At 41.5% G+C, this 24,382-nt stretch overlaps 5 non-coding genes across 5 annotated transcripts; all 5 read left to right on the forward strand.

The window, feature by feature from the left end:
- Positions 1-1,821: 1,821 nt before the first annotated feature.
- On the forward strand, positions 1,822-1,893 carry TRNAM-CAU (transfer RNA methionine (anticodon CAU)). Its single transcript has one exon. It is a non-coding gene; the product is annotated as a tRNA-Met (tRNA).
- A 1,334-nt stretch (positions 1,894-3,227) lies between these two features.
- Positions 3,228-3,300, forward strand: TRNAK-UUU (transfer RNA lysine (anticodon UUU)). Its single transcript has one exon. It is a non-coding gene; the product is annotated as a tRNA-Lys (tRNA).
- A 6,299-nt stretch (positions 3,301-9,599) lies between these two features.
- TRNAD-GUC (transfer RNA aspartic acid (anticodon GUC)) lies at positions 9,600-9,671 on the forward strand. The gene has a single exon. It is a non-coding gene; the product is annotated as a tRNA-Asp (tRNA).
- Positions 9,672-16,817: 7,146 nt separating this feature from the next.
- On the forward strand, positions 16,818-16,890 carry TRNAK-UUU (transfer RNA lysine (anticodon UUU)). The gene has a single exon. It is a non-coding gene; the product is annotated as a tRNA-Lys (tRNA).
- A 7,150-nt stretch (positions 16,891-24,040) lies between these two features.
- TRNAL-CAA (transfer RNA leucine (anticodon CAA)) lies at positions 24,041-24,147 on the forward strand. The gene is made up of 2 exons: positions 24,041-24,078; positions 24,102-24,147. It is a non-coding gene; the product is annotated as a tRNA-Leu (tRNA).
- Positions 24,148-24,382: the final 235 nt, after the last annotated feature.

The following is a 24,382-nucleotide window of genomic DNA, read 5'->3' on the forward strand; positions in this document are numbered from 1 at the left end:
TCCCCTGGAATCCAAAGCTGAACAAAGGCCCACAAAGAGGGAGCAACCACAAGTACTCAGGTTAGCTTTGCTGGACTAAGAACATTTGCATTGAGCTTTTGAACAGTCTTACAGAGGGCCACTAACCACGCCAAAGCCTGGACCACAACTGTACCTTATCACATTTCCAGATCCTCCTTTCAAGGTTTTCCTGGAGGAGCACTCGCTTAGAACTTAAAGTTACTGGCTCACAAGACCAGAGGGCAGAGATTCTCTTTTAGAAGGCTGTAGCTTTATTCTCTTAATGCAGCTGGGGAAGTTACTGGGAGTGAAATCAGCCGGGGTATTGATGACCTCATGGCTTCTGTCTAAGGAGGTCAACACGAAGTTTGTGGCTTCTGTAGCAGAGAAAATGAAAAAGAGTAGACCCAGGGCCCTGCAGAATTCAGAGGGGAGTTGAGATGGAAAGAACAGCTCAGAAAGTGTTTCAGTCAGCATTTTCTGAGGTTGGAGTGTATACAGCAAAAATCACTCTTTTGGATTTGAGATATTGGTGGCCAGGTTCCTCGTAAAAACTGGCCTTCTCTCTGCCTTTGGAGAATAATGATTTCTGGTTCCTCAAGAAGTTTGGAGTATTGATAATCTCTCTTTGTAAAACTCCATTTAAAAGTTTCACCTTTCCAGTAGCACCTCTATGTCCAAGACTTGCTTTTTTTCCCCTACATTAGAACAATCCAAATCATACAAATGAATGTGGCACATAACCATGAAGCTGAAAGGAGAGAAGTCTGGTTTTGGAGAAGTGGGCAGCAGTTGGCCATGGGTTCAGGTGTGAACAAAGATTCTAGCAAGGGAAAATCACTTTGGACTTTGATAACTATAAGGCCAAGTGCTTAGAGAAGAAAAGGAAAAATGACCTGTGTGAACCAGGAGGCAATTTCAAATATGTCTGAGTAAGGGGTAGTAGCAACCTTGGAAGGTGGGAGAAAGAGAGCCAGTGGACGAGAGGAACAAGAAGGAAAGCTGAGGGAAAGGGCCTTAGTTAACAAATGACGAGACAGAAAAGCTTAAAAATGGCTTTCCAGGATTCCCTGTCTGGAAGAATTAAGATTTGCAGACGAAAACAGGTCCACACACAAAACTAAAAAGCGATCCAAGCCTCATCCAACGTCCACAGACCAAGTGGTCAAAACGTACAGACAGACACACAAACTTATTCAGTCTTATATATAGAAATAGCCGCCATAATCTTGTGAAGGCAATTTCACTGTGGTGGGGAACAGAGAACTGAACCTCCTGTGAGTCTGTATGTAGTCTCCATGTCTCCCTCAACTCTGTGAGTTACAATTCTGAGAAGTATTTTATTTTCCTTCTTCTCTTCCGCTACATCTTCAGTTTCTACTTGGTCACTCCAGCCTGGCCGGAGACAGGGCCACACGACTACATAGCGCCCCTGCCCTGACCTCGGCCTTGCCAAGGACGCGGAGGAGTCAAGGCGTTCCTGCTCCAGCGTCAGTACATGCGTTGTGGGAGACGCGGAGAAAAAAATCAGTTCTAAATCCATCCCTAGAAATCAGTGTATGAGACCCCAATGGGTTGAATACCAAGTTCTTGAGATCCAGTTTCAGAGCTTCGATTTTCTTGAGTAAGTTGGAAAGGAGCAGACGTCTTAGAGATTTGGTTATAGGCAGCAATATCGAGAAGGAAATATAGGGCAGACCCAGAATGAAAGACGGAGGTTGGAAGAAATTGGGTGGAGAGAAAGTATTGACCGTACCTGGACGTTGGTGTTAAAACATGTACACAAATTAATAAGAAACAAGAAAGCACGACTTGGCAGGGAGCAGAGTGGCGCAGCGGAAGCGTGCTGGGCCCATAACCCAGAGGTCGATGGATCGAAACCATCCTCTGCTAAGAGCTCTGTTTTTCCACAACGCTGGATCAACACATTCTCTTGTCAAATTCCAAGATTCCCACAAGAACACTAGGCAAAGGAAACTAAGTCCAGACACTAATAACAGTGACACTGTTGCCTTACACTTCGTGTTTTCTTTTGAATCTTGAAAATTGGCCATTATCAAAATTGTGTCTTTATAACATTTTTAAAGATCATAACATATTGGGAAACAATGCAACATATTATTTATTGCCTATATGCAATGATATTGCGTCTCCTTCTACTCTTCCGCCACACCTTCAGTTTCTCCGTCGCCCTGACTCTGCTTCTTTGCCTCTGCAGAGGTGCTAACGTGTCTCATGAACGAATGAAGACCTTCCGTGACAGAAGCCGTGAACACTGTTTCACCTGCCTGGTCCTTTCTGTCTCTAAATAGGACGGAACTCAAGATAAAATGTGGAGTTGAAAAATAGAGTAGGACAAGGATAAATGTGGACTCCGTGTGTTGGTGTGGAGGAGGGCGTTGTATTACCTAGTGGTTTCACTTTCACTGAAGGACGGATGGGCTGAGAAATGGCTAAATTGGCAAACAGGTTGGAGAGATGAGAGGACAACAGAGTGGAGAGAAGAGGGGGAAAAGAGACTAGAGAGAGAGTGAAGAAAAGGAGAGTGAAGGAAAGGTGAGGAAGGTGGGCGTGCTGAAAAATGAGATGGACGAAAATTTTGGAGAAGTGGGTTTTCAAGGAGTTAGTTTCCTGGACGGAAACAGCTCTTGGGAGCGGGCGTGACGTTTGTTTATTTGTTGCTCCAGCATTAAGATTCCAGGCAAGCCCAAACTCTGAAAGAAAACACAAGAGGAAACAACGGGAATTGAAATACCTGCCTTGAGCCATAACCTTCATCCTTCTTTACCCATTTTTTGATTCTCCTGAAGTGTTTTCCCACCTACTGATGTCATTGGCGCAACGGGTACTCGGCAAGCTGGTGAAGGAGCCCGCGCGTCCGCTCTAAAGCCGCCTCTAACGAGTAGGTGCTGCCTCTAGGCTCTGTCCGCAATCGCTAACTGCAGGAATATTCGCTCCCCAACGGATCCCACCCTATTCTGAGCCAGACTTTCTTTGTCATTCCCTCTGCAATAAATACCACCCAGTAATTGTTTGTGTACGGAAAAAACAGTTTGGGGGGTTAAATGGAATGCTCAATACAATAAAGCTCGGTTCCAACGCGGAATCCTTGGGCATGTAACCAGCACCCTAGGAAGACCCTCATAATTTCCGAGATCATCAACATCACTAGCACGTCTTAGTGCTTACAGTCATTTTATACAGAGAGTTAAGGTAGACAGTGCGGGGCCTGGATAGCTCAGTCGGTAGAGCATCAGACTTTTAATCTGAGGGTCCAGGGTTCAAGTCCCTGTTCAGGCGCTACTCGTTTCTTTTATTTCGGTTAGGTCTAGGTAAAGGAAACCTAACAGCCAAAGCTGACGGAGGCATTGCCCCAAAAGCTTTTACGTCTAGTCTTCGATTATCGTTTCCCAATATTCATTGAAACACTTCCCCAAGTTTTCAAGAGAAATTGAAAAAGGGCATCATATAAAAATAATAAACCAGCGATAGAATTACAGAGAAGTAAGCCAATGTAAAATTCCCTTGAAACGATTCATTAATCTGCGAGTGTGGGGGAAGAATTTGGGTGGACCCCAATAGCATGTAAGCGAGGAGTGATTTTGCATAGTCTGTCTCTGAGGTTCCACATGGTTTAGAACAGCTCTTCCTACATAGAAAATTTGCAGCACCTTGCAAAAAATACTGATTGAAAAACTTATGCCCAAACACATTTTGAAACTGTATTAGAGCTATTTTTTGTGTTTACATTAAAAAGTTTCTGTCATTACTCCAGGATTTGAATTATGGCTAAAAACCCCAATCATAGTAGTGCATAACTACTATGGGCAGTGTGAAACAAAAGTACTGAGAGTTCAATGTTACTTATAATTTTTTTTTCTTTACCTTAGGTCAAAATAACACACTTAAAAGTTCACTGTGTTAGTTTTCACTCTTTCTTTTTGGTTATATTATTAATGTAAAATAATGAGGTCCACACCGTTTTGAATCTCTGTCCCATCCTTGTTTATTTTACTTATTTTTGTGCGTGCAAAGAGATATTCTCAAAGAAATGTCACTCTGCTTCATTGGGTCATTCCCCTTTCTTCCCTCCATCCTTTTCGACTCATTCCTACCTATCCTCCATCAATCTTACCAGTTTCTGGCTTATCCTTCCTGTATCTCTTTTTGAACAAACAATCAAGTACATAATTTTCTTATTTCCTCTTTTTTCTTACACTAAAGATAGTATACTACAGATATTAATTTGCACTTAATCTTTTCTCTTAACACTATATCCTAGAAGTCTCTTCATGTCAGCTCATAGAGATCTTCCCTGTTCTTTTTCACGGCTGCATAGGTACTCCATTGCGTGGAAGTAGTGATCTATTTAACTATTCTCTTATATATGAGCATTTGAGTTGATTCCAATATTTTGCAATTACAAACAATGCTGCAATGAATGAATATGTACATGTCTATTTTCATTTTGTTGGAGCTAGATTTTCAGGGTAAATCATTAGAATTGGGATTGTTGGGTGAAATGATTAATGTATATGATATTTTGTTAGATACAGCCAAATTCCCCTCCATAAAGTTTTTATCAACTTGCATTCCCACCAGTAATAAATGAGTGCCTATTCCCCATAGCCTTGACATATTTTTTATTTTTTGCAAATCTGATAGCAGAAAAGTGGTATCTATGTTGATTTCGATGCATTTCTTTATCTATTAGGGAGTTTGGACATATTTTTATAGGTATAAAGGCCTTTCCTTTAGGGAAAGGGGAATGCCCAGAAATTTCAAGGAACTGCTGGTCAAATATCCAAGTTGACATTGATATCTAAGGTTCCAACACATTATCAGGGCCTCCCTGCTACAATGGGGATGCATGAAAGCCAAGTAATAAATGGAGTCTGGGCCCAGGTCCAGTGGGTCACTGATAGATCTGATGTTGTTCTCAGGTATACTCTCCAACACATTTTGTGCACAGTCTCTGTCTCAGAGTCAGCTTCCTGGGAACCCAAACTAAGTCTCTTTCTAAGACAGAGTCTTGAGTTTAATATTATTTCTTTTTTTATTGACAGAAGTATCTAAGTCTACAAGTTTTCCTCTGATTACTGCTTTAGCTGCATCCTATCAGATTAGCCTATCAGTATTTTTGTTTTCTAGAAATTCTACACTTTTTGTTTATTTTTTCCTTTGGCCCTAGATGTTAAAAGAAAGTTTTATAATTTTCAGGTGGTAAGAAAATGTTGTTTCTATTATTACTACATTTTAGAATATATTAAGTTTTTCTGGGGGAGGGGGAGCTAATATATGAGGAATTTTCATGAATATGTGGTGGACAATTTTCTCATTTCAAGATGCAGACTTTGGAATCTATGCATCAGACCAATCACACATAAACCAATGAGCATTTGAGTTGTTTCCAGATGTTTAATATTGTACACAATTCTACTACAAACACTTTTGCACATACCGCATGATATAGAGGTACAAATATTTCTTGTGTGTATGTTCCTGGAAGAGAAACTGTTGATTTGTTAGGTTACATAAATGTTTAAGTTTTTGAGGTAATGACAAACTGTTTTTCAAAGTTGTAAAAATGTATGCCTCTGTCTTAGTCCATTGGGGCTACTACCACAAATTACCAGAGACTGGGTGGCTTATAAACAGCAGAAATTTATTTCTCATAGTTCTGGAGGCTGAGAAGTCCAAGATCAAGGTGCTGGCAGATTCCCTTGTGGTGCGAGCTTCCTGGTTCATTGACCACTGTCTTCTTGCTGTGTCCTCAAGTGGCAGAAGGGACAAGAGAGCTCTCTGGGGTCTCCTTTAAAACAGTACTAATCCTATTCATGAGGGATTAACTCATGATCTAATCACCTATTAAAGGTCCTATCTCCTAATATCATCACATTGAGGATCAGGATTTCAACATATGAATTTTGGCGGGATACAAACATTCAGTCCATAACATTCTGCTCTATGTAATTCAGTTCGAATCTAAGGGCCTGAGAACCAGGAGTGGCAAGGGCAGGAGAAGATCAATGCTCCAGTTCAAGCAATCAGGCAGGAAGATCTGAATTCTCTCTTTCTTTGCCTTTTTGTTCTATTCAGGCCCTCAAAAGCTTGGATGATGCCCACCCATACTGGGGAGGGCAAAAGACTTCACTCAGTCCACTGATTCAAATGCTGATTTCATCCAGAAACACCCTCACAGACACACCTGGAAATAACGTTTACCGAAATATCTGGGCACCCTGTGATCCAGTCAAGTTAACACATAAAATTAACTAACACAGTCCCTTTTGGCAATGCATGAGAAATACCATATATTCAAATTCTCTCCAAGTGTTGTTATTTTTGTACATTTAATTTTTATTCTATCAAGTGGAGGTAAATGGCATCTTGTTGTGGTCATGGTTGCATTGCTTTATCACAGTGAGGTTGACTATCTCTACCTAGCTTTGGATTTATACATCTGACTTTTTTTTCTGAATACTAGTTATTTATCTATTTGACTGCCCATTTTTCTATTGGGTTGATGTGTTTGACTTATTAATACACAGGAGTTCTTGATACATTTTTTGTTTTTCTTTAATCTCTTGCAATTCAATTCAACTATTTGAATTGCAGTTAATCTTTTTCAGTGTAACTTGTGTTTTCATTTTAAGCTATAATTTGGTTAAGAAAAACTGTTCATTTCATATGCACAAATACATCAAGGCTTTCTTGAACCTGTAGCATTTCTGTGTTATTTTTAGCCAGTCTTTCCAACCTTTATTACTCCAATATACATTGTCATGATGTGGTAGTCACTTGCCTATTGATTCTCGTGTTCTTTCTTCACCCTTCTCCTGCACCAATCTATATTCAAGAGGGCTGAACTGCTTAGGCTGCATTTCCCAGGCTGACTTCCCACCTGTCTGCAGCTTAGTTTAGTAAATAAAATATACTGTGGGAGATTAGAGCACCAATGCGATCAAGTAGCCAGATAATTTCCACTCCTCTCTCTCTTTACTTTGGGCACCGTCTACGGGAATAGCTGCGTATTCTTCTTGACTTCAGTTCTCACAGAATAGGGCTAGTATGATTAGACTTTTGGTCTGGATAGTTTCAATTCCTGTCTCTTCCTGAAGGTATGATGGTACTTTGCTTTTCTTTTTTGGGAGACTTTGAGAACATCTTCACATGTACAGAGCATTAACTTTTTGAGTGTGAGTTAAATTTTGGTAAAATGCTGAGATTGGATAATGAGAAGCAAAAGGGGTAGGCCTCACATGTCTGTTTGTGCTCAGATTTATTCCTCACCTTTTTTTGTGCTGTATACCACAAAGATGCTGGAGTGTGTAAGGTGCATTTCCCAGACTCCTTCTCAGATGGCTTCTGATTGGGTTTAACCAACGTTAGTCAGTGGATGGAGATTAGAGGGAAGAAGCATGAGTGAAAACTGGGTATTACCCACCACTGCCTGGCCTTGGCTGCATCTCCTCAATGCAGCAAATGCCTAAAGGACAAATCTGTTATGGTTTCAGTTTCTTCCAGGTAGCCCCATCTTTTAGCTTTTAGTGGCTTCCTGCTGTTGCTGATCTCTACCCTATTTGTTATATCAGCTCTTCTATCATTACCACAGCCAATTTACTATATTAAATTTCTCCATATTATTACCTAGAAGAGTATACACAGCTTCCTGATTGATTCATATATATGCTATTGAGAGTTTTAAATTGTGTTTTTGGCATTTACATTCTTGATCTTTCTCATGTTAATCTTTATCCAATTTCATATTTTCCCCCCATGGGTATAGTATATTTTTCCTATCTCCATTTATTAGATAGTTTCAACTCTCCTCTGATCTGAAATGCACCTCTGTCAATATACCAAATTGTGTATAAGCATAGATCTCTTTCTGAGCCATCTATCCTATTTTGTCAATTTGAGCCTCTATTCCGGTGCCTGTATTGTAATATAGGAATTACTGGAGTGTCTAATAAGTCCTGCAAGCTTGTTGGCAATTCCTTATCTTTAGTAAAAGTATTTTTGCTCTTATAGGCCCTATACACTTAAGTACAATTTTACAACAGTTTATCAGTTCTTAGAAAACACTGTTAGAATTTATGTTGGAACTCCATTGAATTGATAGGTCAATTTAGGAAGAAATGATGTCTTTGAGTTATTGTCTTCCTATGCATAAACATGATATATTTCTCCATTTATTTAGGTCTTTAATGTCTATTTTGAAAATAGGCTATTTTGTCATCCTGCCTCTTCTAATATCGTTAGAAACTTTGTGTTTTTTATCTATTAGTTATCATATATTATTTAAGAGCTTTGTTCTTCTCTTTCTTTAGACAATCTCTTTCGTTTCTTTAGCCTGAGCAACAATACCATAAGACTGTATCTTCTTCCTCCTCGCCTCCCTTCTCTCTCACCACAACCAATTTTAATCAGTACCTTTACAACTTTTAATGTATGCTGTGGTGTGGTTGACTAAGTTTATGAGCATAACACCTTGTCCTTCATTTTTATTGTAGTGGATTAGTCCCCTGAAATTTGTGTCTATTCAGAACCTCAGAATGTGACCTCAGTTGCAAATAGGTTTCTGTAGATGTAATTAGTTAAATTAAGATGAGGTCATACTGGGTTAGGGTGGGCCCTAAATCCAATGACTGGTGTCCTTATGAGAGAGGGTACACAGAGATGCAGACAGAGGGAAGAATGTCATGTGACAACAGAGGCAGAAGTCGGAATCATGCAGCTACAAGCCAAGGAACACCATGGATTGTGGAAACCACCAGAAGCTAGGAACAGACAAGGCAGGATTCTTCTCTAGAGCCTTCAGAGAGAGTATGACCCTGTCAACATCTTGATTTCAGACTTCTAGTCTCTAGAACTAAGAAATAATAGATTTCTGTTGTTTTAAGTTAACTCAATTTGTAGTCATTTGTTCTGGCAGTCCTGGGAAACTTACCAGTTTTCTCTCAGTACAGACATTCATTTTAGTCATGGATGTTCAGGTTGTCTCCAATTCCCTGCTGCCTTGAATTACTGCAATGACTATCCTCTGTGAAGCTGCCTATGCAACTGGGCTGGAATTTCACTGAGGAATACCCCTAGTGGTGAAATTTCTGCTACTATACAGTAAGTGTTTGTCCCATACAGGAACAAACACTTACTGAATGCCAATGCTGCAAAATCTAAGACCTAGATTTTAAGACTCAGCTCGTACCTTTATTCCATGTAGAAATTCATACATATATATATGTGATTGCTATTATGACGAACTGAAACAGAGGAAGTTTCGGTTCTAACATCTAACTCACGGAGGTCTGAGAAAAATTCCCAGGGGAAGGTGACCCTTGAGGTAAATCTAAAATAACGAATAAAATTGAAGCGAAGAAGGAGAGAAGTTATTCTGAGCGGAGGGAACTTTTATTTTAAGTTTAATGCATTCCTTGCTGTTAATGAACATTTCTTTGTTATTAGTGATGAAATTATTTATAGCAATGTCATAATCTGTCGTGGGACTGAATTCTCTGCCCAGAAAAAAAAAGTTCAGTACCCAACGTGTGGGTGCCTCTTCAACTGAGAGTCTTTTTTAAGATGTGACAACGTCTTCCTCGTTAGTATAGTGGTGAGTATCCCCGCCTGTCACGCGGGAGACCGGGGTTCGATTCCCCGACGGGGAGACTGGAAGCGTGGTTTTCTTGCCTGGGTCTTAACAGTAGCAATTTTTCTCGAGGTTGTACTCCAGGAAAGAGATCCTTCTGCCTTATTTCTCTCTCTTTTTGTTGTAATTGTTTTAAGTTGAATTTCCGCGTGTTAGCTTAGGAATGCGTTCACTGAGCAAGCGACGGCCTTTGATGCAAATCCACTACCGCCTTCTCTCTGGGAGAAGTCACCAACGGCGCGGGGATTCAGTGTGTGCTCATTTGGCTCTGGAAATATTCCAGGATCTTTAAATGGGAATTTTCGTTTGTTGACTGTTTGAAGTGTGAGAGATGCGTCTTTCTTTGCTGGAGCGTGTTCAGGCACGCTAGGTCTGGGCGAGGGTCGGGAAGGGGCCGGGCTAGGGGAGTAGGTATCTTTGGGGAAGAAAGAGAGGCACTACTGGCGGGGGAAGAAGGTGAACTAACGGAGGGTGATGCTTCGAGCGGGAGATCCCAAGATGGGGCGGTGTGGGCAGGGCAGGGCGAGCCGTTGTGAATGGAAGAGCGGGAGAAGAGTTGAGGGGGCAACAGCGAAAAGAAATCTTAGGTGAAAGGGGCTCTAAATTGTTCGCACAGGAGCAAAACTACAAGCTTGTCAGTCGTGGGATTCCAACCCACGCCTCCGTATAGGAATCAGAAGCTTGGAACGCCGCAAACAAAGATGCTGGCGCTGAAAATCACTAGAGCACCCTGCTATCGACTATCTTTTCCCATGGCATAGCCAAAATTCCGGGCAACACTTGATCAAAGTCCTTTCAGGAAGTATAGATTTATTTTAAAAAGTGAGAGAGAGAGACTAGAGGAAGCAGCAATTCCCAGCTGTCTGCGAATTGGAACGACGGGAAAGGATGAGCATCGATTGATCTGTCAAAAAAATGAAACCAAACAACCTAAGATATTATGTTATTATTATTATTATTATTATTATTATTATTGCTGAGGAAGATTCGCCCTGGGCTAACATCTGTGCCAATCCTCTTCTATTTTGTATGTGGGTCACCACCACAGCATGGCTGATGAATGGTGTAGGTCCCCACCCTGGGATCCAGCTGGAACCAGGGCCTCCCAAGCAGAGAGCAGGGAACTTAGCCACTATGCCATGGGGTCAGCAAAAGATACTATTTTTAATGCAATGTAGACTTGAGGAAAACATAAGCACCTTGAATCAAGTATATCCGTATTTGAATTTAGGCTCCATAACTTACATATTGGATAAAGTTTTAGGTTATGTTGCCCCCTCAATCCCCTCCCTTCACCTGTACATTTAGGATAATAATTCCTACCTCATGATTCCTGAGGAAATTAATGAATGAGTGATTAGTGGAAAACTGGTTAATAATCTATAGGAAAATAAAAAGTAAAATTTGAGATTATCTTTTCTATTGGGCAAAATGTATTTGAATTGGTATGGACAAATATCACAGGCATTACTATAAATTATCTACCAGTCAAATTTTTCATACAAAGCTCTAGATTAGTTTAGTAAATAGAAATTCAGTTAAGCACACACACTCAGATAGAATCAAATAATTTCCAGAAGTCCATTAGACAATGCCCAACACGTCATTGAAAGGTCACCTAATAATTTTCTGTTGCCCTTTTCCAAGACTTTGACAATTTTTTCCTGACAGAAGTGAACCTTTATATAAATTGTTATATGCTGTTTCAAACTGGCTTAATCTGGAAGTGTTAGCAGAGATGGAAATACCTTTACCAGGTCACTGTTTATCCAGTTGTAAATCTAGTAGTATATGTTTTTAACTTTAGTGCTGTGGTTGGATCAAGCATTTCTAAGTCGTTTATTCTTTCCTTAGTTCACGCTGTTTCTAATAGACTCTTCATCTGAATGAAGATGATTGAAAACAAAGGCATTATCAGGTTATTCTCCATAATCTTCCTTCCATCACTCCCTACTCGCTCACCCGCATTTAGAATCCCTTTTGATTGTGGTATGAGGGGGCTTCAGCAGAAAAGATCAGCAGACAGCATTAATATTTCCAGAATGCAGGTTACTTTTGTTTTTCAGGGCAATAAAAAGCCTGAGTCAATTGAGATGGTCAAAACTTGGCAGACCAGAGATAAAGCTAAGGTCATTAGAGGCTCTACAGTCTAAGTGACTGAGAGAGTTCACTCCATATATCAATCTCTTCAGGAGAATTTTCTAAGCTTTTGTCACTGGCATATGCCCTAAATGGCTTGAAGGAAGTTTAAAGGTGCTTAACACTTCCTCAAGATTGTTTTTCAGAGCTATGCTGGGACGAGATCCCAGGGTCACCCCACCTGAAAGAGTCAAGCCCTACTGTAAGCGCAGCACCTGTGCAGATGACCTGAAGACGACCAAAAGATGCCTTTTACTTCACCTTAATACTAAAACCTCCACCCTAGGAGGACCCTAGCCTTATTAGCATAATATGTGATGTATGTGAGAGGATGTTTTCAGACTGCACCTGCTCAAGCTAATACCTGCCTCCACAGGTGATGACAAAATTTCCCTTTTAAATATGTTCAGTCCCCTCCCGAAATAAAAGGACCTGCTTCCCTTTGTTTAAGGAGAACCACAACTTTGGAAATGATTCCTCATGGTCTCCTATTTGCTGCAAATATACTTTACTTTCTGTGACAACTACTTCTGGTGGAGAGTCTGATTTTGACTCACCAGGAAGCAAACTCACTTTGGTTTAGTAACATTTTTACATCAAAGTTGTCTTTTGAAAGATGGGAAGCAGCAAAATTGTTTATTTGTGCAACTGAAATAAGTTACTCTGTAAAAAAAGATATTTTGGTATGGCCAACTACTTTGCATAACAGCATGTAATTGACTCATAAACTGGAGCCCAAGGGAACAAAAACTTCTGCAAGTGATTAATGTTACAATTTTGTTTGGGAAATAACTATACTTTGAAACAAACTTGGAATTAAATTTTTTTTTAATTTTGAAAGACTGAAAAATCTTTTGAAAGAAACATACATTACGTAGAGTTAGTCTACATGCCTAAGTTATGTGCTTCTTGAGGCATCTTGGAGCAATAGCTTTTTTATTCTTAAGTCCTCTAGGCCAGAGCTTTTCTTGCTTTAATGGGTTTACAAATCCCTGGGAATCTGGTTAAAATGAAGATTCTTCTTTGGTAGGTGTGACATGCATAAGAATCACCTGGAGCAATTATTGAAACACATATTCCTAGGCTTCAGCCCCAGAGATATCGATTCAGTGAGTCTGGATTGTTCCCTCAGAATTTGCACTTTTAGCTGGTTCCTGGGTGCTGCTGAAACTGCTGGACAGCTGACCACTCTTTGAATAACACTGCTGTAAGCCAGCACATCTCATACACTAAACTGTGTCAGAATCATCTGGTTATTTTGTCAAATGCAGATTTTTCTCTAGTAGATCTGGGGTACATCTAGAGCTTCTGAATTTCTAACAAGGCTCCTAGTGATGGAGATGTTGCTGGTACAGGATCTGTTTCTGCACAAAATTGGGGTTCTCTGCTAGATGTGCATAAACAAGCCAATCAACCATGGCATCAGCATTTGGGAAAAGAGATCAGCTTTATTCTGTGAGATTGATCTGCTGGGAGACAGGAGACATGTGCCCTCAGATCTGTCTCCCCCATTCAGCATTTGGAGAAAAATTTAAGAGGCTAGGGGGAACAGCCTGGCACATGGAAACACTGGCCAGACAGATTTTGATTGGGGGGCTTCAAGCATTTATGGTAAGGTTTAAAACATTTATGACAGGGTTCTAAACATTTTTTATGAAGTAGGGAAGAAATTTCAGCACCAGATCTTCCTGAATGAGGGACCCCTCAATTCTGATAAGAGTCCAAATTTCAAGTTCTGGTCATGTCCCGGGCCTTGGGTTACATGGGAAAGAAGATCTTTGGTTCCGAGGTCATTTCAGGTCATGATTTCTTCTTTTTGTGCATGCCCTGGCTATGTGACTTTGCAGATTTTCTGAAAAGCAATTTTTAATCACTCTGTTGATAAGACATAGGGTCTGTTGAACTGGTCCTGGAGGGCCCGTGCTTGCAGATCCACCCTTGGAATGTTTTCAATGGTTCCCAAATTTTGCTGCACGTTAGAGTAACTTCGGAGATTTTAAAATCCCTGATGGAGTATTGGCACCCTATAGGAATGAAATTAGAATGTTTGGGAGTGGGAGTCAGACTTCAGTAGGTTTTAAAGATTCCCAGGTATGAGAAGAGCAATAAAAGTGTCTTTTGTTATGTTAATTAGGTGACTTTTGGATCCCATCTAAGGATGGGGGATGGTTACAAGGGGAACAAACCAGGTGATTAGAGGGTTGGAAATTTTGGTCTCGCCCCTCCACCCACAACCTTCTGGGAGAGGAGAAGGGCTGGAGGTTGAATCAATTGCCAATGGCCAGTGGCCAATGATTTGATCAATCTTGCCTATGTAGTCAAGCCTCCATAAAAGCCCAAAAGGCCTGGGTTTGGAGAGCTTCCATGTTGGCGAACATGTGGAGGTTCTGGGAGAGGACGTGGAAGCTTCTCACCCTTTTCCCGTACCTTGCCCTATGCATCTCTTCATCTGCTGTTTCTGAGTTATATCCTTTTATAGTAAACCTGTGATCTAGTAAGTAAAAGCTTTCTCTGAGTTCTGTGAGCTGCTCTAGCAAATTAACCGAACTGGAGGGGGTTGTGGGGGCCTCTGATTTATAGCCAGTAGGTCAGAAGTACAGGTAATAACCTGGACTTTCAACTGGCATCTGAAGTCCAAGGAGGAGGTCAAAGCAATCTCCAATTTGTAGCGTGTGGCTCAGAAGTGATGTGGGCTGGGTGAGCCAAGGACTCAAAAGAAAGATTTCTTGGACTCTCAAGGTCTAGTAGTAGTGCTCCTTTATTCAGAGAATAACATGGGGACAGGACCCACGGGCAGTGAAGAGCTGCAAACATGGGTTGAAGGTGGGGCTAAATTTATAAGGCATAGGTATGTGAGTTATCTCATTACAAGACAAGGAAAGATTACGTTAAAAAGTTGTTAAAATGGTATCAGTATAGGTGGGGTCTGGTTATTGGGTGGTCCTATAACTTTAGATAACAATCAGATTGGCTCCAGGTCAGGATGTCCTGTGCTTCCCAGAGAATGATATAGATTGGTATGTAGGGCAGGACTCCTTGGGCTTCTCTCCCTGGGGCAGCCTTGATCTTCATCAAGAAGCACAAGCAACAGCCTGGGCTTGTGATTGTCATCTGAATCGGGGGAGGCAAGACAGTCTTGATACAGGCTCAACACAGGTTGACATAAGGGAAGCCATATGGTAGAAAAGAAACCATATTGTAACTTTGAATGACCTCTGATTAACTAATCCAGCCCTGAACCTCTTTTTCTGGAGAAGATTGGCCCTGAGCTAACATCCATGCCCATCTTCCTCTATTTCATATGTGGGATGCCTGCCACAGCATGGTTTGATAAGCAGTGCATAGGTCCGCTCCCAGGATCTGGACCAGCAAATGCCAGGCCACTGAAGTGGAGCCTGAGAACTTAACAGCTATGCCGCTGGGCCGGTCCCTGAATATTAACTTTTTTGATGGTCAGATCATTCTTGTCTTTGAATGAAGTGGAGCTCAAGATAAGATATGGTGAAACACCTTAGAGGAAGACCAGGAGTCATGTGGAATCTCCAGGTATTGGAAATGGTGCATTACCAAGTGGTTCCACTTGGCCTTTATAGACTGGAAAGGAAGGGCTTAGGTGGCAAATCAGGGGTAACAGAGAAGGAAGCAGAGAAGAGAGGAAAGGAGGAGAGGGTACTGGGGAGAAGAAAAGGAAAGGAAGGAGGAGGAAAAGCCAGTAGTAGGGCAGGCATGCTGAAAAGTGAGAAGCAGGAGAGAAGTAGATTCTGAGAGAGATGGTCTTCTCTAACTGAAGAAGCCCTTAGAAGTATGTCACCTCCCTTTTTTTTTCCTGATCCTAAACAATCCAGGAAATCCCAATGATGAAAGTACAGAAAAGACTCCAAAGAGGGAAACAGACTTAAATCTCCTGTCTTATAAGTTACAACCTTCATCCTTCATTCCCTATCTTTTGATTCTCCTGAGGTTCCTCCTTGTTTCCTCCAGTCATTACAAAATTGGACACATCTTCTGCTCAAGTTCATAAAAGAACCTACATGTCCTGCTCTTATCCTGTCTTCTGCCATCTTCCAGGGCTCTGCTCTGGCCAACTACCCCCTTTCTCCAATCCCTGACTGACTCCAGCAAAAATGCTCCCAAATGGATCCTGCCCTTTTTTGAGCTAGACTTTTGTCTTCATTTCCCCTGCAATTGTGCACATTAATTGGTTGTTTAGGGAATGTATAGTGGGGGGGTTAAATGATCTGCACAGTGATAAAAGGCTCCTGTGCCAGTTGGAGGCCCTAGGGTAGAGGAATACTTCTTCCTCCCCTGCAGTCTCCATGGTCTCTCTCTATAGGTGCCCAAAAAAGTCTCATGAACCAATAAACACTGAATGAACCATAAGCACTATTTCCTCAACTGCTAGGTCATTCTTGTCTTTGAATGATTTGGGGTTCAAAATAAAACATGGAGGAGAAAACTAGAGGAGGCCCTGGATTTTTTTCACCCCAGCCCTAAAGAACCCAGACATCTCATTTCTGCAACTGCGGGGAAAACATCGAAGGAGACAACTGGACTTGATTCCTCTGCATTGTGTCAAAGTTACAAGCTTCGTCTTCTTTCTCCATCTTTTCACTACTTCGAAGATTCTCCTCAATTACGTATTGCAATCGTTGCTAAAAATGATCATCTCCTCGCCCTCCCTTACCCGTTAGGAAGGTGGCCTGTGTGTCTGCTCTTCAAACACATCTGAAGAGTAAATGCAGTCTCCAACAGTCCTTCTGCCCAAACCGAAGAATTCCCTTTGGCAATAATTGACTCTAGGAATAATCATTTTCCCTGCAATTGTACACATTAATCAGCTGCTTAATGAATGTACAGTGTGGAGGTTAAACAATCTGCTCAGTGATTAAATGACCCAAGTGGTTGAGCCACGCTTTCGGAAGACCTTAGGATTTCCTGAAGCCATGGATTGCTCCAGTTTATCCCAATGATCAAAATTATTTATGGAGTTTAGTTATTTATGGGACAAATTGGAGCCATAGTCAGGGCCTGGATAGCTCAGTCGGTAGAGCATCAGACTTTTAATCTGAGGGTCCAGGGTTCAAGTCCCTGTTCAGGCATAAAGTTCAAGTTTTATTTCAGTCACCTATAGAAGAAGGACCCTGTACTTTACCCAGTCGAGCTCATTGTCCTTACAGAGTTTCAAGCGTAATCTAGCTTCATTTAATTTTTCTTTCTAAGGACAAACTGAACCACTCCTAGATTTTGCAAGAAAATTTGGAACCATGGGTGATAGGAAAAAGAGTATTCTAACAATGAAAATAATTCCTGGTTGGATTACTATGAATTATGCCATTTAAAAGTTCCCTCGTATGGTGTGGTTGTAACACCACGCTCTTTATTCTAGAAGGCGGAGTGCAATTTGGTTGAATCCTACTAGAATATTAACTCTCTGAGAGCAGTGGCCTGTATCTCCTTGATCTCTGAGGTTCCCCAGGTCTTACATGCAGTGGTAGACACAGAAATTTTGCCCACACTGCAAAACACAGCTGATAAGCAAAAATCCAAACATGTTTTGAAACTGTGTTAGCCATCCACATTGTGCTTTCATTAAAGTTACTCTCCTTACCCTGGGATTTAGATAATCTGTAAGAACTCTGGAAATGGGCATTTGTGGATTTTTTCTGCGTACAATGCTATAGATTTTTGTAAGACTTTAAATGGTTTTTGGACAGAAAGTTGAGATTTTCACCTGGTAGGTATTGTGCATGCAAAGCAAGATTGTATTTATTTTATAATCATTTCCCTCATTTCCACTATGTCTCATGTCCCCAGGAGAAGAGGAGTGAAGGGATTCCTGTGTGAGAAACAGATATCTGAAAAGTTATGGGGGATTTTCCACCTCCTTAAACTGGACCTCAGAAATCCTCCAGTAGACAGAGCAGAAGGAATCCTCTGCATCTGGATGCGCCTGACAAAATGTCAGGTAGCTCCTCCACAGAAAGATTTATTAAAAGATAAGAAGTCTGCTGTTCTCCAAATTGAATCTCTGGCCCACGCGCTCTTGAGTCCTAATTCGGTGAGTGGAAGGATAAGATTCCCAGGAAGAGCTGGAAGAATCCACGGCTTCAGGGACTGTCAAGTTCTCCCCAAAGTGTGGCTTAATCACCAATCAACTGGTTCATGAGACATTTTTTGGAGCACCTACAGAGAGAGACTATGGGAGCTGTAGAGGAGGAAGAACTATTTCTCTACCCTCTATGTCCTTCTGGCTGGTTTAAGAATTAAATTGATGTGAGACAGAGTAACAGGAGAAAAACAAAGTTTAATAACATGTATACATGTTATTATACATGTATATTATACATGTATGTATTATACATGTATACATGTAACTTGTATAGGAGAAACCCAGGAAAACTGAGTAACTCGCCAAAATGGCTGAAGCTACCACCTTAAATACCATCTCCAGCTAAAGACAAAGGAGGATGTTGGGGGTAGTGGTTTGGGACTACAAAGGGGAGGCAGGGAGGAAGGCAATTTATATGGAGTTGAAAAAGCAAATGCTTGATAAACAAATGTTTGTTGGGCTATCTATAGACAATGTGACCCTTAGCAAGGGCCTCTCCCAGTCTATCATACCCAGGGTTATCTATGGTGATGGTCTGGCCTGGGGACAGGCCTTCTATCTTAAATTCTTTTAGGCAGTTAGGGGTCAAAGTTTCTTTCAGAATCTTTAGCACTTAAAAAGTAATCAAGCCAAAGAGATACACTTTGGGGTGGCCAATTCTGATCCCCCACAGGAAAAAATCCCTCAGCAAAGGTGGCAAAAGAGGAAGATAGGAAGAGCCTAGCTCCATGAGGAGCCACACCAGCCCAAAACTGCCTAACCCAAGACTACTTACTTTTGAATGAATAATCATCCTATCATTTAAGACATTATTTACTGTTTTTTCTATAAATGAAGAGAAATGGAATCTTGACCAAATATGAAGAAAATAATCCATAAAAGTCACACATTACCCATGATACCAACTATTACAAAGTAATATATGTGTATATGTCATTGCATTATATGTTATGCATAGAATTTTGGGAAATAAAAATAATGTGAGAAATATATACCTGGGGGAGCAGCATTTAGATATTACTAAATATTGATCAGAGGTGAATGTTCTGGTCACAAATTCCAATGTGTGTTTGTGTGTGGGATTTCCTCACATCAGCAATTCTCAGACACCAGCTCAGACACAATTCAACTCTAGCATTATCTACTGGGAGATAGCATCAGATTCCACCCACAGGTCTTAACAATCCCACAAGACTGCACTCCACTTCAGGCACCAATAACAAGTCCAGGTTGTTACTTCTGACTCACAACTATAGAGGGGGCTCCCAGACCCCCTCCTTGGGTTCAATTAATTTGTTAGAGCAGCTCATAGAACTCAGGAAACCCATTTACTCACTAGATTATGGCTGTATTACAAAGGATATTAATGAATACAGATAAACAGCCAGATACACAGGCAAGGTATGGGGAAAGGGCACAGAGCTTCCACGCTCGCTGAGGACACCACTCTCCCCAAATCTCCACATATTCGTCAACCCAGAAGCTCTCCCAATCGGCTCCTTTCTGGGTTTTTATGGAGGCTTCATTACATAGGCATGATTGATTAAATCATTAACCAGTGGTGATTGACCCTCAATCTTCAGCCCCTCTCCCCTCCCAAGAGGTCAGGGGATAGAACTGAAAGTTCTAGCCCTCTAATCACCTGGTTGGTTCCCCTCGCAACCAGCCTTCCCACTCCACCATCCTTAGGTGCTTTCCAAAAGTTACCTTATTAACACAATAAAAGACACCCTTGTCACTCTCATCACAGGAAATTCCAAGGGTTTTAGGAGCTTATATCAAGAACAGGGACAAAGACCAAATATATATTTCTTATTATAAATCACAGTATCATCGAGATCATTTTGACTTCACCTATTGTCCAGGAAAGGAATGAAATAGACATCTTCATTCTGTCTCTGAGCTTTGCACAATTTTAGGCACCTTGTTCTGACTCTCAAGGTCATTGATAAGATAAAAATCAGAAGTGGAAGAAAGGATGGGAATAGGAGATCAAGTGAGGACTAGAGATGGAGCAGTGGGCTGGAGAGGATGATAATCTTGGTTGGGAAAGAGTGGAGACAGGTTAGGCAATGAGATTGTGTGTTGCACAATTCCTATTTGAGCTTTCTTTGCTTTTACTCAAAAACACCAGACTTCATCCCATTTCATCAACTTTGCCCTTGCCATTCCGTTTGCCTGGAAATATCTACCCCAGACATTCACATGACACAATCCCTTCATTCTTTCAGGTCTTTGTTCAAATGTCACTTTCTCAGTGAGGCCTTCATAAACAACACTATTTGATATTGTGAAAATCTCTCTCAAATCCCATATGTCTTCCTTCCTTACTGTTTCTTTATGGCATTTGTCACCATCTAGCTGTCTACATATTTTAATTATGAGAAGGAGAAAAGCAGCCCTGGACGTCTAGGAGCTGACCTGGCACTTACAGCTAGGTCTTGATGTTTTATTGTTGAATTTAAACAATTTCCCAGAACATCCATATCAGATGAGGTCTCTCTAATAGATTAAGACAAAAACAAGACCACTCCATAATCATGTCTGAATGCAAACAAAACATGAACATTGTCCAAGCCACAGAATACCAAACATTTCCCTCTCCCACTGAATATAAATAATTTCTGCTTCTTTACCAATTTCAGCTTTATGTTAGCTCTAGTCTGCCCTCCCTTTAGACAAGATTTGTTACAATATCCAGTCATAGGGTCTGGCCCTGTGGTGAGTGGTTGGATTCATGTGCTCAGCTTCAGCAGCCCAGAGTTTCCTGGTTTGTATCCTGGGCATGGACCTACACACTGCTCATCCAGCCATGCTGTGGTAGCATCCCACAAAGAAGAACCAGAGTGACTTACAACTAGGATATACAACTATGTACTGGAGCTTTAGGGAGAAAAAAAGAGGAAGATTGGCAACAGATGTTAGCTCAGGGCCAATCTTCCTCACCAAAAAAAACACAACTTAAAAAAACAAGATATCCAATCATAGAATTGCCCTCACCTCCTGACAGTATACAGACCCAAAAGCAAAACTACTTCCTTAAACCCTCCCCCAAATCGCCTAATGTTACCACCAAAGGGAGGTTGCCTACCGCAAGACATGCCAATAGTCAGGAAGCAAGGTGGTAGGAGAGAATGGGTTTTATTACTGCTTGCTAGCAAGCGGGAAGATGGCTGACTAATGTCCGAAAGAACTATCTTACAGAAGAAAAACTACAGGCTGGTTATATAGGGGGCTGGAGCCCACCTCTCTGGGTGGGAGCATCCATCTGATCTCCAGGTGGGAGAGACATCTGGTCTTAGTTCCTGATAGTCTTTCGTTTTACTGGATATGCATCAGAGACAGGAGCAATGCCCTACACCCAGATCTTTCAGTTGTCCTTGATGATGGCTATCAGCATAGATGCTCTGCCTAGGGGGTCATCACATTCCTAAGGAACTCAAAAGAACAAAGTTGTCTACTTATAGCAGCTGGGAAGGGCCATAAAACCTACAGAGCATGTATATCTCCTGGAGAATGCATATCCAGCTGGGTTAATTAATCAGCTCATTCAAAGTTATAGTATGGTTTCTTTTCTACAATATGGCTTCCCTTATGTCAACCTTGTGCTGAGTCAGTATTAGTAACCTAAGTCCAAATCCTGTCATCGGTTCTTTCTAACATTCTCTTACTGAGACCCCCATGGTTCCCCTGGTGTGCTTTCTCCCTCACTGCAACATGTAATAAAACTAACTTGTTCAACTACAGGTGTGTCCCTGGGGGGTCTTTGGTAGGAGAGCATTGGCATTCATTAGTTTGGTGTACCGTCTGTCCCCCCACTGTTCCATTTCTGCATCTTCAGTACCAACTATGGAATCTGAAACTGAGTCTACATCCAATAAATATCTCTTAAAGAAATAAAGTCAGCTTTATCCACAGCAAAGCAAAAGGTAACATTCTTAGAAAGGGATGGTCAAGAAAGCAGCAGATATTGCCATATACTTGGCTCTCCAGAAAGGTTGGATCAGTATAGCTGGAAGAAAGCTAGCTGTTTTCATTCAGAGTAGCATGCTGCCCTTCTTGGCAAGCTCTTATTTGGCAAATCCATGTAGTATATATATACTCACTGCACCTCCACTCCCTCCTTACGTTACCAAGCAAAATCTGGTGTGAGTGGGAGTTTTAAAATTAAATCAACCATACTGCAACTGGGAAGCTCTCTTCATCTGTCAGGATCCATGCTGGATTATCCTGCCAACCTCATCAATAATTAGAGTTTATTGACCTATATCGAAATAAACGGTGACTAATGCAAGTCAGTAAATTTTTCCATGCCTGCTTTTTTATCAGTTTATGTCTCTTCCTTCTACCATGTGACCATATCTCTAAGTATTTCCCACTTTAAAGACAAAAAAAAGGTAAAATCTGTTTGATCTACCTGATAAACATCATCCTATTGAGGAAGCTTTTGTTCACACTGCTCATAGGTCACTTGATTGACTGCATTTGTGACTTCTGATCCAGTCATCTCTGTTCTTCATATGAGTGTCAGGGAGCTATCCTATAGATTATGGGCATTACTGCTTAAAGAAAAAAATAGGTTACCTTTCTAAATGGAGCAGTTTCCTTTAAATGCAGACTGTGGAAATAACTTTGTTGATAGTCCTGCTCAAAATCCTTTTGGATATCTCAAACTACCTTCCATCATTTAGACTTTATTAGAGTTCATCCAAAGACTGCCTTCAGTTGTATTGGAACGGGGAGGGGGGGAATCATTGAGTATTTTAACAATTGTTTTACTGGTGAGAATTTCCACATTGATTTTATATTTCTAATGTGTTCATTTTGGATTATGGACATGTGAGTGACAAATTGTGATCTAATATCATATGATGGACCTTGTATGGGGCAGTACCAAGTTTATTTCTGTTAAATATGCTTCTTGCCCATGGATCACATCCTTTCACTCTTCCTTACAGATAAAGCTCTTGGCTCATCTTCCCAATCTGGTGCTTCTCACACCCTGCACTGCTGCTCTCCTAGTCCAAACCATCATCATCTCTGCCTGGATTACTACAATGTTCTCCTGAGGATGGAGCCTGAACTCAAACCCACTTATATCTGAATCAAGTATCTCATTCTTTCCACTTCTCTACAAGGCATTAAAATAATATTCTAGGTGCTTAGTCAGACAAAAAAAATTACAGACAAGTAAACAACAGCAAAACCAAAACCAACTCCCCTGTGGCCACTGTCCATACACAAAGTAGCCTGCAGTAACTGATTTACACTTGGGGTCTGTAATGCTGGGAGCCCTACCCTTAGGAAGTGGAACCAAGGACAGTGTGAACTAGCCAGAACCATTATGTCACAAAATGAAAAATAAACAATAGATTAAAACCTCTCACCTTCACCACTGAGAGAGAGACAGAATCTATTTACTACTCGGTAATGGGCATCAATCCTTTTTACTTTTTTCTCCACTGTCATATATCATGTAATATTATTACATCCCCTTTCCCTAGGCTATTGGGAAGGAATTAATAGGAGAAAGAAAATGAGGGAGTTTGAAGCCAGTGGATGAGAACAGAGACGGAAGAAGTGGAGGTCGTGGGGAGAAACACCGGGAAGAGTGTGCAATACTCCCGCACTCTTAGAGGGACAAATAGGGTCATAAAAGGCGAGTTTAAGCCCTTCTCACTGGCTCTCTCCTTTCCTATGCCACTTTTTAAATTTATTGTGGGAAGGAGAGAGCATGAGCACCGCGGGAAGCTGCCTGAAGCGGTCTTCGCAGGCAGCGCTAACATGATCTACCGGTCCCTTTTGTGTGATTTGCAGAATTCCCACGCCACGGGGACCGTCGCGGGCCGTGTGGCTGGCGAGTCAGTGGGAGGAGGGGAGCGCGGTTCGGGGCGGGGGATGGGCTGGGGGGGTGGTGGAAGCGGCCTCTCATCCTCCCGGCTCCCGGGCTCTGGGGCTGCCTTAACTTTGTGCAGTAGCGACAGCCTCTAGCTTCCGTCAACACTTGTCTTTTTCGCCCCTTCCGTGTCTCAGGCAATCGCTTCAGAGCTTGTATTTAACCCTATATGTTTTGGATGTAATACAGGTCTCACGAGCTGTTGACTACAGTAGTTGTTTATACAACCCTTGCAGACGAGCGTGTCAGAATGGCCGAGTGGTCTAAGGCGCCAGACTCAAGTTTCAACTTCCCGTACTCGGGGTTTCTGGTCTCCGAATGGAGGCGTGGGTTCGAATCCCACTTCTGACAGGACGCTGTTTTGGTTTTACCACGTTCACATTCTGCAACGTCTCTGGTTGAATCACAACCTCCTCCTTAGGTGGCATTACCGAATTTTACCCTTCTCCCTCCGTTATCACCCATATTTCACCCTTCTTAGAGTGGTTTAGATGTCTTTCCCTTATGCCTGCCTGCCTGCCCTCCTATCTTTTCTTTCTTCCTCTCTTCCTTTAGATAGAAATGACATGATTACAACTATCTACAT

This window comes from Equus asinus, chromosome 8 (genome assembly GCF_041296235.1).
Source record: "Equus asinus isolate D_3611 breed Donkey chromosome 8, EquAss-T2T_v2, whole genome shotgun sequence".
Taxonomy (NCBI): domain Eukaryota; kingdom Metazoa; phylum Chordata; class Mammalia; order Perissodactyla; family Equidae; genus Equus; species Equus asinus.